Genomic DNA, 11,338 nt, shown 5'->3' with positions numbered 1-11,338 from the left:
CAGTCCAAAGGACCAGATCCTAGCATCTCAAACTGCCGTGTGTAGCTGGTGAGTGCTACACACTCTTCTAAAGGACAGGTGGCTTATTTTTCTAAAGACTGTGCCGAATTATAGGGAGAATTGTAGGCATGGTCACAGCATGAAGGCAGGATTCATTCTTTTCCTGGAGTTGAGGGTTGAGGAAATCTTTACTCCATTAATAGTAAGATTTTCAGTCCCTAATCTTTCTAGAGGTAAGTAGGAGCCATGAGTATCATGGGCAGGAGGATGAGGTCTCTACTTGAATAAAATAGCAAATCTGCAGAGGAGAACCCTTCAGGTCCAAATACAGAGAGTCAGGAGGGCTCTCATAGAAAGGGGTTCTGCGCCTTCTCCATTCTGTGTGCATCCATAGAATTTTTAAGCTGACTCTTGGTGCCACCTTTTAAAGTATGAATGAGTGTCAGAAGCCCATAGGCATTTGGGGAAACTTTGTAGTGAAAGACAGAACTATCAACTAATAGGAAAATACAGTGTGAGGAGACTGAGGGAGCAAAGAAAAAAGTCAGCACAATCAGACTTAATTTCCCCACAGTAATAAGACTAACAAAGCAAAACAAAGTAATGATCAAAAGAACACTTGGGGATCCAGATACTGCTCTTGAAGACTGAAAAATATGCTCAAAGGGATAAAAGACAAAAGTAAAGGCCTCCGACCACCAAAACCGACAACAAGCAGAATGCAAAGGAATCCATCAAACCGTGTCACTAAGCTGGGGTCAGGAAGGAAACCAGAAAGACCAGGAAACAGGTGAGTCCAACACAGGAAACTCCGTGACTGATGTCAGCATGGTGAAGTTGCAAATGCTTCACTTGTCTAAGAAACAGTTCATCCAGTAAAAGCAGAAGAGTGGGCAAAGGGTAACTGCAAGAGAGAGAAGTATTAAAAATGGAAAGATTGTCCGGGGTATTAATGACGGGTCACAGGAGTTTATAGCTAGATGACAGTGCCTGGCAATAAAGGACAGTGGTCTCAAGAAAACACTGATATCAGATGGTGGGGAAGAGCTGGAGAGACGGCTAAGCAGAGAAGAGCAACGGTTGTTTTTGCAGAGGACCTTGGTTCAGTTTCAAGCACCCATACTGTGCCTCATAACCATCTTAAACCTCCAGTTTCAAAGGACCCATCTGATGTCATCATTTGACCTCCACAGGCAACAGGCATACCTGTGGTGCACAGACATGATACAGCAAGACACCTACACTTATAAAAAATTAAAATGAAAAATAACAATAAATCTTTAAAAACTGGTTTAAAAAAGACAACTGTTATTCTCCTTATAACTTCTTCCTTGTCTATAAAAAATAGATATCCGTAGTTTTGTGGCTTGGATAAAAAAAAATTACCTTGTAAAAATGGCACTGTTCTAATAGAATCTGTTATATAAATAAATTTAAAATTATCTTGACAGTAATGGGATAGGAAATGCATTCTTAATGTGCTTCACTAAGAAAAATCATACGTTCATTTTGAGAAGCACTTAGGAGTTAATATAGGAAAGAAATATTTATCGTAGAACCAGAAATTTCCACTTACAGAGAATTTCTCGTGGGATCATAAAACAAACTCCGGAATGTTCACAGGGAGCCCTGTTTATTTCCATCCCCGAAGGGAAACAACTCAAACTCCAATGGCATATTTTAAATTACTAGACCGTATGGTATGCCCATAAAAATGGGAAATAGAATATTCTTCCCCAAGTTGATCAAGCTTATCATGATTAAAATTTTGATCCAGCAGATTGTCATGAGTGCTGCCCTATACAGGTAAGATGTTTGGGAACCTACTTGACCTCTATCCACTAAACATCAATGGCATCCTCTCCAGTTGTGAGACCCAATGCAGTTCCCAGCATCAACAAATGTCTCTTGGGGATGGGTGATCAACCCTGCTGTAAACTACTGTGTAACAGTATAATTCTGCCGATACCAAGTTCGAAGTCTGGCACCGTGAAGCTATATGCACAGAGACACATACAGCATCAGTAAAAGTTTAAGGAAGTTATAATAGAAATAATAACAACTGCCATTCTTGGAAGACTGGTGACAACTGAGACTTGGAAAAAAAATACATCAGGATCGTCTGTCCTTTGATATGTATTTATAGAGGTTACTTACAAATTTACATTATTATTTTGCATATATCATGCGACACATTTATATAATAAACTTCTACTTAGTTCCCTTAAATAAAAAGACTTATGCCCTCCTCTATATAAACTACAATTTTAAAAGCAAAGGAAACAGAACGTATATGGTTACAACTAACTGAAAAATTAGGGAGCAACATTCAGTGCTGCTACAGCACTTTCAGAGATGTGAAGAGGGAAGGATTGGGAAAGCTAGGGCCGAGATGGGAAACGTTATCAATGGGCAACGCCAACCCAGAATTCTGGGTGTATCCTTCCACTTCCCAGGCTGCTAAAATCTAAGCAGCATAAGAATGGAGTGGTGATGGGGAACGGACTCAGCCCTTCTATCTTACGTGCAAATATAAGCAAAAGTGTTCTGTCCTACTCAGCCCTGCAGTTAAAAAAAACACATAGAAACTCATATTAATTATAAACTGTTTGGCCTATTGGCAAAGGCTTCTTATTAACTAGCTCTTACATCTTAAGGTAACCCATAATTCTTATCTATGTTTAGCAATGTGGCTTGGTACCTTTTCTAAGTGAGGCATTCTCGTCTTGCTTTCACTGCATCTGGCTGGTGACTCCGTTCCAGATTCCCAGAATTCTCTTAGTCTGATTGTCCCACTTACACTTCTTGCCTTGTTGCTGACCAATCAGAGTTTTATTAAACTAATACAAGTAACAAATCTTTACAGGGTACAAGAGCACTCTCCCACAGCATTCAAACATGAGTAAGCTGACCTCATGCTTAAAGATGACCTGCTTACAGGTCTGTATAGAATCGTGTCATTCAAGTTGTGACAATTGAAAGGTGAGCAATAAAATAAAATTTTCTAACTATTTATTCCCCTTTACTCCACTCTAACACATGCACACATAAAAAAATCACATCTACACACACAGGTGGACACTCACATGGAAACAGACACCACACCTCCAGCTTCAAAAGGCATGTTTTCGACTCCACTAGACAAGAAAATTGTTTTCAGACAGGGTGCAGCAGTTTTCTGAAGTTAATCCATATCCTGGAAGTCCAGTAAAGCCCCTAACATATAGCTTGCAAGAGATTTCTTCTTTACATTCACTGGAGCCAAAATCTTTCTTTTCTAAGTAACTTGGGAAAGTTTAGATTTAGAGTTGCATAAAAATATGCTTTCCTATGAGTCAGGCATACGCCTTTAATCCCAGAACTCAGGAAGTAGAAGCAGGCGGATCTCTGTGAGTTTGAGGCCAGCCTGACTAAAACATGTATTCCAGGACAGCCAGGGCTGTTACACAGAGAAGCCTTGTCTCAAAAGGGGGGGCGGGGATCTAAGTGACCTCTCACTAATCTGGACTTACTTTATTTGTAATTCTTGGTCTATTTATTTATTTATTCATTCATTCATTCATTTGTGTTTGTATTATTGTTTTATTTGTACAATATTATTTCTATACAAGATCCCACTATGTAGCCTTGTGTGCACAAGGTTGGCCTTGAACTTGCAGCAATCCTCCTATTCAGCCTCAGGGCTGGGATTATAGTTGCCAAATTACCATACTTTGATTAATATACAAATAAATGGGTCCTGTGGTGATGATATCTTTCTCCTCCTCTCATTTAATGCTTCCCTCTTCTGTTTTTATCTCACACACACACACACACACACACACACACACACCACACACATTAACTGACCCGGTCTCTTTGAAAGGTATGACATTACAAAAACACTGGAACCACAGTCAGTTGTCCTAGAAATGTCAAACACTACTATCAACATGGCTGCCTAAACATGATCTGAACAAGGATGGCACCGACAGACATGCCATCATAGAAAGTTGAGAACTCATGAAGACTCAATACTAAATGTCGAACTACAGGCAGCTAAGGAATGCTGAGAATGGGAGGAGTGGCCTTCCCCAGGAAAAAGTACACCAACTGTTAATACCCAATACCCAATGATACATCCAACATGTAATCAATATCCAATGATCAGCCCTGAAAACATACACACAAGTAGTTTCATAAAAGGTTGCATGCATATATAAAATATTAGTAAGTATTTCTGTTCTTTATTAACCCATGAGAAACGAATGCTTACTGTCATAAAAAGTCTGTACCCAAATCTTCATGGCAATGAAAACTCAAGTTCCCAGGGGGGAATAAGCCACCATTCCATTAGGAACTCTGTACCTTGGACTATCATCAGTCATTATTAGACACACACACAGCCTGTATATTGATGAGACAGAGCCCTGGCTAGCCTGGAAGCCTGGAAATCAACATGGAAACTGACCTCAAACTCACAAAGATCTGTTTGGCTCTGACGCCCAGTGCTAATTAAAGCACCAATCCTAGTAAAGGCCACTTACTAGTCACATCTGTGTTTGTCTTAACATCCTATGACTGCATACAAACAGACCTTAGAATATGCCTACTTGATGTTCCTACCAATGTATTATTTAATTATGACATTCCCTATCCTATTGCTATAAAAACGTAATGAAACGGCTGTCACGTTGGAACATGGTATTTGGGGTAACCCTAATCTTTCTTTTTAGGTCATAGTCACTCATACTTGGCACCGGAACAGACTGTCCTATCTTTCCTTTGAGCAGAGAGCTGTGTTATTTTGTTTTTAGTTGATATCAGCTTTGCTCACAATATCCTGAATCTGGAAACAATCTAAATATCCACAAACTGGTAGAGAAGCAAACAGTGAGATACCCATGTTGTGGAATTCTGTCATCAACAGACAAGAACAATGATAAGTGTCAGGTCATGAATGGGTCTCAAAAAATATGCTAAGTAAATCAGACACAGAATTCAGATACAAAGATTGCTTATGTAGTCACATTACAGAGTGCCTTAAACAAGCATGAACAGGAAAAAGAGATCACTGATCATCTAAGATGGAGTCTGGAAAGGGTGCTGATGACAAGTGGCTTCCTGGTGATGATGCTTTTCCAAGAACAGAATGCAGCAATGATTGAAAATTTGTCTATTTGCTAAAAATTGTTAAGCTCACATTGAAATTAGATAAAATTTGCTATATAAACTGAACGGCAATATAGTCACTTTCTCAAAAACGAAGCATAGACATTTACAAGATGCCAGCAAATTCTGAACAGAGAGGTGTGGCTTACAGAAACGCCAGTGCAGCGGTGTGCCAGAGCAGTCTAGTAAAACTTCAGGTAACAGGCTGGACAAAGTAAATGTTATCCCACCAGAAAACCCTTTGAGCCACAATCTACAGTAACAGTAATCATTCTGACCTTTGTAAAGATTGTGCTGGCTAGTTAGGGTTTTTTTTTAATTGTGGAAACACTAACATTAAGTTTACCATCATAAATATTCTTTTTTATTGAAAATGAATTTTTTTCCTACAATTAATCTGATTATAATTTCCCCTCTCCCTACTCCTCCCAGTTCCTCCCCTCCAATCAGATTCACATTCTTTCTGTTTCTCCTTGGAGACTCAAACAGCTATCTAATGAATAATAGTAAAATAACAAAGTGGAAACACACAAAGTGAAATAGGACAAAACAAAGAGAAGGAAAAAATCCAAAGGAAAAACATGAGAAACACATATAGACACAGAGACACATATTCATACACACAGACATCCCACAGAAACATAAAACTGGAAAGCATAATATATAAAAAAGGACCTGTAAGGTTAAAAAAGATGCCCTTAGAAAACTTTATGAGAAAAAGAGCCTCCAAAGATGCTATTGAGTTTGTCTTTTGTTGGCCATTTATTGTTGGACCTGGTGCCTGTCTTTAAGAGTGGAGAAATTAAAAACTTTAAAATGGTTAACTGACAAATCTTTGCAGTGAAACATGGCCTTTGACATCAGGAATATTACAAACACTAGAGCAGCTGGTATAGAACCAGCTAAATGTTCAAAGTATTAAAGAATTGACCAGTCCTTGGAATTCTCCTATATTTATCATTAAAAAGAAATCTGGAAAATTGACAATGGCAAAAAAATCTAAGAGCTATTAATAAGGTGATCCAGCCAATGCGTTCTTTATTGAACTAGAATTAATGTGCCTTCTTTATTACCAAAGAATGGTCTATTTTAGTGACTGATTTAAAGACTACTTTTTAAAAACTATACCTTTACAAAAACAGTATAGAGAAAAATTTGCCTTAACAGTTCCCACTTATAATAATTTCAACCTGTTAAAAAGTATCAGTGGAGGGTCTTATCATAAGGAATGTTGAACAGCCCCAAATGATTATTTTGAATGACAGTATTTTGTGTTGCTATTTTGTATGACAGTCATTAGAAATAATTTTTAAAGTTTTCTCAGTCTATAATTTGTCATTATATGAATGATATCTTACTAGCAGATTCAGACACAAATACCTTACAAAAATAGTTTGATGAACTAAAGAGAATCTTGCCTTTTTGGGGAATACAAATTTCTCCCCCCAAAAATACCAAAGTCAATTCAATTAATTACCAAGGATGTAAGATAAGTTTACAAAAAAAATTCAACCACAGAAAGTACAAATCAGGCAAGATAAATTACAAGCTCTTAATGATTTTCAAGAATTGCTGGGAGATTAACTTGATATCACCCACAATTAGATTAACTGCTCTAGAACTAAGTAATTCATTTTAAACCTTAGAAGGTGACAAGGACTTAAAGAGTCCAAAGAAATTATTAGCTGAGGCTGAGAAAGAATTGGCTCTGGTAGAAAAGAAGTTGCAGGATATATATGTGGATCACTTGGACCCAGAGCTTGACTATAGTCTAAATATTTTACCTTCTGTGTATTTTCCTGCAGGACTTTTTATGCAGAGAGAAGATAAGATCTTAGAATGGATATATTTAACACACAAACAGAATTTAAAAAATTAAAGACCAGGGGTGGGGGAAAAAAAAGAAGGAAAAAAAATTAAAGACCTAGTATAAACAATTCTGAAAAGAAAAATGAGTCTTTGCCAATTAGCAGGAATAGCCCCAAATGAAATTGTAGTACCTTTTGCCAATGTTGAAATTGCCTCTCTGTGGGAAGAAATGAACTCTAACAAAGAGGTTGCAGTAATTTCTTTGGAGAGCATAGCAACAAATATCCCCAAAGCAAGAGACTCCAGTTTATAAAAAGAACTAATTGAATCCTCCCTCACATACTAAGAGGAACCAATTTCTGGAACCTGTACATTCTATACTGACGCAAATACATCAGGAAAGGCAGATTGTAGGTCAAGAAAAATAAGTAAAGTGGCTCAAAGCCCTTATGACTCAATTCAAAAATCAGAATTAAATGTTATTCTCATGGCATTATAATAGAAAATATGCTAAAAGCCTCCGAATTTTCTAAGAATTTCTAAGAAGTATCATGTTAATACCAAAGGTTTGAAGAAAGATTTTCTTTCATCACATTATAAGGAAATTTCCTACTTGTTTCTTGTATAACCAAACTCCATTACCTGCAAGAAGTAACCCAAAAGGTATTCAAAGAAATGAAATTTGGCAAATAAATGTGTTTCATTTTGCAGAGTTTGGAAAATTAAAGTATGTGCACCATACCATAGGTACTTATTCAGGATTTCAATGGACAATTGCTTTAAGTTTTGAAAAGGCTGATTCTGTAATTACACATTTATTAGAAGTCATGGCCATTATGGGGATGCCTGTATAAATTAAGACTGACAATGTCCCAGCCTGTGTCTCTAGTAAAATAAAACTGTTTTTTTCATATTAGAATATAAAGCATATAACAGATATTCCACACAATTCTACAGCACAAGCAGTTAAAGAAAGATCTAATTTCACTTTAAATTATATCCTTAATAAATATAAATGAGCAATAAAGAACCACAGAAATAGATTACACAGTGCTTTAACTTAAAATTTTTTAAAAGGTAATGAGAAAGAACAACAGCAGTGGAGAGACATTGAAAAGTAGAAAAAGACTGATGAATTAAATCATTCTGTATATTTTAAAGACGTGTTGACCTCAAAATGGAAACCAGAATATGTGTTACATTGAGGAAGAAGTTTTGCTTTTGTTTCCACAGGAGAAGAAACCTATGTACACCATCAATATTAATAAATATTAGATTCAACCTGGAGAAATCTCTTGATTAAGAGAGATGAATAGTTCATCAAATGGCTTGATCATTCAAATAAATTATAAGACTAACAAATGCCTTTAATTTGATCAGGTATAAAAAAAAAGTATTATTCAAAGATAATGCTTTTTCTGTTGCCAAAAACTTTTTTTGCATTAGCAAATAAAGAACCTGCCCCCAAAAATGGACTCCCCAAAATTGGTGCTGGGGCAGGATTTTGTTCATGTCTTTTCAGAAGAATAAAAATAACCAACTAAGGAATCTAAAAACCACTGGACAAATGTGACATCTAAAGAAGAAGAATGAATAATCAAGAGAAAATGTCCCAGGGGAAAAACTAGATTGCCCTAATGGTATAATATTCCCCACAACTAAGTAGAATTTTATAAATTTTCCCAAATTATTGTTTTTGCTGCTCTGTACAAACATAAAAGACATATGGTCTTTTTGTGATCCCAATTCAATTAAAAATTAAAGCTGGCTTTGGAGTTGGTGCCTGGCTTTCTCCTTCTCTAAACCTACACATGCTTGTTAAATAACATCTAAAATCTCTGTCTCATATCAGAAAAGCCACCTGGTATGGGACAGAAGAAATAACCAAAATTAAGGAATTATTCTATTGCCATTAATCTCATAATCCTTTGATTTTATTTTGACTCTTTAAAACTTCTCTTAAGGTATAAATATTATCTCAAAATCTATTATATATAAGATACATAATAATACATATATAATTTCTGATGTGATATTAGTGGTCATATAGAGTACTAATTAATTCTAGAAATAAGATTCATCTAGCTTCCTGCACTTATTTTGGGGTTTGAGTCTAAGGAAGGTAACTAGGAAGTAAGTTTGTATAGTCTGGATGTATTTAACAGATTGTGGTCTGTTGAAATAGGAGCGGTGGGGCTGCGTCCCCGGCACCCGGCCGCCCCCACAGCTAGCTTTACCCGAAATAATTACACGGAAACTGTATTCTTTTAAACACCACTTGGCCCATTATATCTAGCCTTTTCTCGGATAGCTCTCGCACCTGGACTAGCCCATTTCTTATAACCTGTGTAGCCCACGAGCTGGCTTACCAGGAATGATCTTAACCTGCACCTGTCTGGAGTGGGAGAATCATGGCGACTCCTGACTCAGCTTCTTTCTCCCAGCCTTCTGTTCTGTTTACTCCACCTACCTATGTTTTAACCTATGAGGGCCAGCCAAGCAGTTTCTTTATTGCTTAACCAATGAAATCAACAGATTGATATATGACACTCCCACATCAGTGGTCCTTTAACCTCTCAGATATCTGCTTCATGACATTTAAAATGTGTTTCCTGCAGTGAACAGCAACCATTCCTTCCATTGACTTTTGAGGTCTCCCAGAAGATGGTGTACAATTACAAATTCAGCTGGATTATGGTAACTCCACTAAGCTGACAAGCACCACCCAAAGAACAGCTGTAGACAACAGACTGCTCAGAACAACTTCAAAGCAGTTAGCTAAGATGGACCAGCCTTATAGACACTCTGAACTTCAGATAAACTCTCTACTTTCCCATCACACAAAGCACTTCAGATAAGCTCTGTACTTTTCCATCACACAAAGACTGGACAAAAAATGATACAGACACTCTGAACTTAAGATAAGCTCTGTAATTTCCCATCACACTCAGGACTTCAGATAAGCTTTCCCATCACACAAAGACTGAACAACAAATGATACAACTCTCCCAGGACTTGATCAATATCACAATTTTCTCAGAGTACCCTAAAGAAGTTGTCACCTCCCAACAATAGGAAGTAATTTTAAGAACATGATGCCCACATTCCAAGAGGTGGGGGGTGGGGGGTTGTTCATTCAGGACGTTATGGATGCTTGTTATTGTTTAGAGGGGTTAGTTGCAAGTTGTTTTGGTCATGTTCAAGGAGAAAATTAAGCAAAGGAGGTTAGATTCATGGATCTCTTTCTGAAAAGAAAAAAAGAAAGGATATTAGAATGATAGGATAAAAGATTTCTGTATATTGATGCAAATTTAAGGTTATTTTTGTTATAACATTATATATATGTGTGTGTGTGTGTGTCTGCTCTTTTTTAAGGTATTGTGACTATTCAGGTCATTTAAAAATGTACAGTTATGTTCTTGAAATCTACTATTACAAAGTGTTTAACATAATTGAGATAACAATCAAACTTGTAGTCATGTTAGGTATATTTTCAAAGTCAGAGATAAATTTTAGATAAGTGATCTTCAACACTTCAGAGATCTATATAGTTCTATATATAGATCTATATATAGATCTATAATTATATAATATTGCCTTTAAGATGTTTTAATAACATAAGGCTTTTCATGACAGTGAGATATTTCTACCCATGACAGTACCAATCTACTTCAGAGAAGATGATGGGCATCAAAGAACCTCAATGGAACCAAAATGGAGTTGCAAAGTTAGTCACTGGGCAAAAAACACCCTTGCCTCAACTACTGACAGTATGCTGTCCAAATTGGACAAGCAGGATACAAAAATGTTGGTTGCCAAACTTTGCCAAGTCAAGGCAGGAAAATCCTTCAAAATTCCTACTTCACAGAAAAGTCTGTCAAATATTCTTTGCCTGTAGGCTGAAGATGGATTACTTAATGTTGCATAGAAAACTTGGATTATGTCCAGTCATCCAGCTGTCTCTGTTGTTTCTAGAGTTTTGAAAGTTGTTTACTCTGCCATTCCTATTTACTTAGGTACTATTATATCCTTCTCAGGTCTCTGACAGGAATTAAAGATTAGATAGTTATAGCTTTATCATTATCAAATTAAAATCTCACAAAAGAAACGTAAAGTTTATAAAGGTTGAGAGACATAATCACAACTTAAGTTGTTTATCTAAGCAAATGGTTTAAGTCTAAAAGGATAGTTTTAAGATGCTAATACAGTTATGATAGAAAGTGGTTTAGGTATAAAACTTTGGAGTCAGCAAGATAGGATATATATAAAAGAGCATTTTATCCAAATTTGCCAAATATAAGTGGTTTGGACATTGTGAATGTAATTCTTACCTGATAAGTGTTCTTACTAATATAGTTTTGCTGTTTTAGAGATAGAG

Source organism: Microtus pennsylvanicus, chromosome 15 (genome assembly GCF_037038515.1).
Source record: "Microtus pennsylvanicus isolate mMicPen1 chromosome 15, mMicPen1.hap1, whole genome shotgun sequence".
Lineage (NCBI taxonomy): Eukaryota > Metazoa > Chordata > Mammalia > Rodentia > Cricetidae > Microtus > Microtus pennsylvanicus.
This window is presented reverse-complemented; position numbering follows the sequence as displayed.